The sequence below is a fragment of the Nicotiana tomentosiformis genome, chromosome 6 (genome assembly GCF_000390325.3).
Source record: "Nicotiana tomentosiformis chromosome 6, ASM39032v3, whole genome shotgun sequence".
In the NCBI taxonomy this organism is placed as follows: domain Eukaryota; kingdom Viridiplantae; phylum Streptophyta; class Magnoliopsida; order Solanales; family Solanaceae; genus Nicotiana; species Nicotiana tomentosiformis.
In genome coordinates this window covers 64,280,255-64,286,254 of record NC_090817.1, presented here as the reverse complement: position 1 = coordinate 64,286,254, position 6,000 = coordinate 64,280,255, and positions in this window count along the sequence as shown.

Here is a 6,000-nt window from a genome sequence, read left to right as displayed (position 1 = left end):
GCCCAAACATTATCTTGCTAATTACCCATGTTAAGATGATTTCAAAATTGGGGTTTAGGGTATAGAATCTTACCTCTAGGATGAAGACCTAGTGAGCTTGCCTTCTTAATCTTCCAAAACTTGAGCAAGAATTGAAGAATAAATATTGGAGAACACCTTCTCACTCTAGGGCACCCTCTCTCACTCTAAAATGTCAGATAATAGCTCAAAAATGACCCAAAGAGTGTATCTAACGAAATAGGGTCGGGTTTTAAAAACCCAAAAATGGAGCTCCAAAACAAGGTATGCGATCGCATATGCGATCTCATAACCGATATGCGGACCGCATATCAGTCGCATAGTTGCTTACAAAATAGACAAAAGAACTGTCTGAGTATGCGGTCACTATGCGGTCGCATAGTCGACCGCATAATTGCTTCCAATTGGCCCAATTAACTGCCTCACTCTGCGGCCATTATGCGGTCCGCAGAGTGATTCTGCGGTCGCATAATGGACCACAGAAATGCACTTTTCCGCCAAAAAAATTTCTTTACTTTTCAGTGCATTGTTCAACCCAAAAGGTCCGAGCCGCGAAGAATTTATACAATCCTCAAACACGTAAACCTAGTCCGACACCATGAAACATTATTTTTTTTTGCAAAATTTACCGGGCTTACCACTTAAGTACTTCGAAATTTTTCGTGATGTTACATTCTCCCCCGCTTAGGATCATTCGTCCTCGAATGAGGGTAAAAATCCATCATTAGCCTCTTATGTAACTTAGTTTGTTTTATACCACAAACTAGCAGCCCCAAATTTGACTAACTCCCTAAATTTCCAAAAAGTTCGCTAGAGTTTCCCTTATAATTAGACCTATCCACCTATCAGAGAGCCCCAGAAACACATCCTAACATCATATACATAATCCAACAACGTAACATAATTCAAAACAACACCAACGGTGGCCTCACAAGCAATTATATTACCAGAACGGAACACCCTTAACACCAAATGTACAAGTCATACATATTTCATAGGAATATCCCTTAGCATTTTCATAAGGCACAACTCATAATTACATGGTTATTCAAATAAATAATGACATTTTTTCTTCATTTCTTCTTCGGCCTCCCAAGTAGCCTCTTCAACCTGTTGGTTTTGCCATAGCACTTTCACGGATGCAATTTCTTTGTTTCTCAACTTTCAGACTTACCGATCAATAATAGAAACTGGAATCTCTTCATAAGTCAATTCTTCATTTACCTTAATAGTCTCAACCGGAACAATGACTATCGGGTCTCCAACTACTTTCTTCAACATAGACACATGAAACACTGAGTGTACTAATGTCATCTCAAGTGGTAGCTCAAGCTTGTATGCTACCTCACCGATCCTTTAAATGATTTTGTACGATCCGACATACCTCAGACTCAATTTCCCTTTCTTACCAATCGCATTACACCCTTTATGGGGGGAACTTTCAAAAATACCCAATAATCTTCTTTGAATTCCAAATTTCTACGACGAACATCCGAATAGGATTTCTGATGACTCTGAGCAGTATTCAATCGCACCTTAATGATTTTAACTTTTTCCATAGCCTGATGCACGAGGTCTGGCCCTATCAACTCTGCTTCCCAAATTTCAAACCATCCAATGGGAGATCTACATCTCCTACCATATAAAGCCTCGAACGGTGCCATTTGAATGCTAGCATGATAACTATTGTTATATGTAAATTCTATGAGTGGTAAATGATCATCCCAGCTACCTTTCAAGTCTATAACACAAGCGCGCAACATATCCTCAAGCGTCTGAATAGTCCGCACTGCCTGCCCGTCAGTCTGCGGGTGAAAGGTTGTACTAAGATTCACTTGAGTACCCAAACCTTGCTAAAATTTCTTCCAAAAATTAGCAGTGAATTGTGCCCCCTGACTGGGGTGCCATGCAACCTGACTATTTCTTTGATATACAATTGAGCATACTGCTCCACTGTTTCGGTAGACTTCACCGGCAAAAAGTGTTTTGATTTCGTGAATCGATCCACAATCACCCAAATTGAGTCAAACTTGCGTGGAGTTCTCGGTAATCCTACCAAAAAGTCCATATTAATCATTTCCCACTTTCACATTGGAATTTCTATGTTCTATGCCAACTCACCGGGCCTTTGGTGTTCAGCCTTCGCTTGCTGACAGTTCGGACATCTTGCTACAAAGTCCGCCACATTCCTCTTCATATCATTCCACCAATAGACTTCCTTAAGATCATGATACATTTTTGTAGAACCTAGGTGCACAGAATACCTAGAAGTGTGAGCTTCAGTCAAAATTCTTTCACGGAGACCATCCACATTTGGAACACAGAGTCGCCCTTGGTACCTTAGTGTACCATCATCCATGCCAAGAAAAAAGGCCATGGTCTTATGTTTATGAACCCCTTCTTTCAACTGCACCAACAATGGATCATTGTATTGCTTCTCTTTGACTTCCACAACAAGCGATGATTCAGCCTTATCTTGCACAATTACCCCTTCTTCACTAGAGTCCGCAAGACAAACTCCCAAACTAGCCAATCGGTGAACTTCCTTGGCTAATGGCCTCTGATATGCCTCCAAGTGAGCCAAACTACCTATATATTTCCGGCTAAGAGCATCCGCCACAACATTAGCCTTCCCCGGATGGTATAAAATATCAATGTCATAATCCTTGAGTAATTCAAGTTCATCTTCTCTTCCTCAGATTCAATTCCTTCTGTTTGAAAATATATTGAAGGCTCTTATGGTCCGTGAATATATCCACATGGACCCCATATAAATAATGACGCCAAATTTTCAATGCAAATACCACCACCGCAAGTTCTAAATCATGTGTTGGATAGTTCTTTTCATGATTCTTTAGTTGCCTAGAAGCATAAGGGATCACCTTCCTATGTTGCATTAATAAACATCCAAGCCCGATTCTTGAAGCATCACAATATACCACAAATTCATCTATACCCTCTGGTAGAGTCAACACCGGCGCCGTAGTCAGTCTTGCTTTCAATTCCTAGAAATTCTTTTCACAAGCATCTGACCATTGGAACTTAATTGCCTTCTGCGTCAATTTAGTAAATGGAGAGGCAAGAGTAGAAAATCCCTCCACAAATTTTCTGTAATATACAGCTAAGCCTAAGAAACTGTGAATCTCTATTGGAGTTGTAGGCCTCAGCCAATTCTTCACCGCTGAAATTTTCCGAGGATCAACCTTAATTCCCTCACTAGAAACTACATGACACAAGAATATGACTGATTCAAGCCAAAATTCCTACTGTGAAAACTTTGCATATAATCGGTGCTGATGCAGGGTTTGTAGAATTACCCTGAGATGATCGGCATGGTCTTCTCGACTTCGTGAATATACAAGAATATCGTCAATAAACACTATCACAAAAGAGTCGAGGAATGGCTTGAAAATGCTATTCATAAGATCCATAAAGCTGCTAGGGCATTTGCTAGCCCAAAAGACATCACCAGAAATTCAAAATGCCCATACCGGGTTCTAAAAGCTATTTTTGTAATATCCCGCTCCCTGATCTTCAATTGGTGATACCAGGATCTTAAATCAATCTTGGAGAAGTACCCGGCACCTTGCAATTGATCAAACAAGCCATCTATCCTTGGCAGTGGGTACTTATTCTTGATTGTGACCTTATTAAGTTGCCAATAGTCAATACACATTCTCAGTGACCCATCTTTCTTTCTTACAAAAAGGACTGGTGCACCCCAAGGCGACACACTCGGCCAGATAAAATCCTTTTCTAACAAATCTCTCAATTATTCCTTTAGCTCCTTCAATTCTGTCAGTGCCATTCTGTATGGTGGAATAGATATAGGATGTGTGTCTGGCAACACATCAATCCCAAAATCAATCTCCCTGTCTGGTGGGATCCCAGGGAGTTCATTCGGAAAGACTCCTGGAAATTCATTCACAACAGGCACGGACTCAAGTGTAGGTGCCTCAGCATCGGTGTCCGTAACCCGGACCAAATGGTAAATACATCCCTTGTTTATCATCTTTGTGTTCTTAAGGTAGGAAATAAACCTACCCTTTGGCACTACATCATCACCCTTTCACTCAATAACTGGCTCATTTGGAAATTTGAACCTAACAGTCCTGATTCGGCAATCAAGCTTGGCAAAACAAGAATAAAGCCAATCCATCCCCATTATCACATCAAAATCGACCATTCTCAATTCAATAAGATCGGCCACGGTGTCTCGACCACGCAATATGACAACACAATCCCTATAAACCCGCACGGCCAAAATAGACTCACCAACCGGAGTAGATACAGAGAACGACTCATAAAGTTGTTCTGGTTCTATCCCAAATTCCATAGCAACATAAGGAGTGACATATGACAAAGTGGAATCGGGATCAATAAGAGCATATACATCATGAGATTGGACAGTCAATATACCTATGACAACATCTGGAGAAGCCTCTGATTCCCGACGTCTCCGCATAGCATAAAATATGTCGGGTCCTCCCGAATTTTGTGCACCACCTCTAGCTGCACTACGCCCTGCGGGTGCTGGGGTGCCTCGAACTGGAGGTGTTGTAGATGTAGTAGCTTTAGCATTAGCTAGTTGTGCCGCACCTCTGCCCATATTTCGGCGGGATAAGTGGCAATATCTCTGAATGTGACCCCGCAAACCACACCCATAGCATACTTGTAGGTCCATGAAACAGGACCTAAAGTGCATCCTCCCACACTTAGGGCATGGAAGCCTCCGCTGCTGAAACCTTATGTCGGGCCGACCCTGCTGGTGGGGTCCCATGTTGCCTTGACTGGGTCCAGATGACTGTGCACCCATCGAAGACTGGGCGAATGATTGGGATAGTCCTGATGACCATCCTCTAAATGCCGACCTACCACCACCACTACCGGAAGAACCACCAAAGTTGCCTGCAGACCGGGCCTTGCTGCTACTCTGACGCTTCATTTTGTTCTTCAATTTGCGGGTCTATGTGGCTTGAGCAAATGCCACCATCTTACCATAGTTCATATCGGAATTTAAGGCAGTTGTAGAGGCCTCATTTATAACCAAGGGGATAAGGCCCTGTACAAACCGGTGCACTCTATCTTCCATAGTGGGCAACATGTGAATAACATACTTGGACAGGCGCGCAAACTCCATATGGTACTCCCACACATTCATACTACCCTGCTTCAGACTTTCAAACTCAGCGGCACGAGTTGCCTTAGTTTCGGCATGCAAGAAATGATCCATAAAGGTATCTGTGAACTCACCCCACCTTGCCGGAGGGCTTCCCTCCTCATGGGATTCCTCCCATAACTCAAACCAAGAATAGGCCACCCCTTTTAGGTGGTAAGAGACCAACTCTACTCCCTCTGTCTCTGTAGCATGCATAACCCGGAGAGTTTTGTGCATCTTATCAATGAAGTCCTGGGGGTCCTCCTCGGGATCAATACCCGTAAACACTGGAGGATCTAACTGAAGAAACTTGTTCACCCTGGAACTAGCGGATTCTCCTGGAAGAAGTAGGCCCAACACTTGATCTTTGGGCCTGAGAAGCCACTAACTGTGTCAACATTTGTATGGATCCCCTAATATCACTATCAAACATACCAGAATCAGAAGCTGGAGCTGGAGGTAGAACTAGAATATCAGTTGAAGGAACCGTTGCACCTTCTGTAGGGGTAGGGACAGGTGCGGCCTGATCAGTTGTAGTAGAGCCATGCAGTGTAGTAGCTGGAGGAGTATTCTCACTCCTCGGGTGCTCACCCGCATCATCAATTATAGGATTAACTGTCACTCCTAGGGTGACATTAGCTCTTTGGCCAATTCTTGCCTTCTTCTTAGGTGCCATGTACTGAAAATTAGAGCAACGTAGGAATTAAAGGAGGAACAATCTTACAACCAGCTTTATCGCACGATCAAGAACATGAAAGAAGGGTATTATTCCTAAATGCCCAAGTAGCATCCTAATTATAGATATGGTCGACAACACACCAATA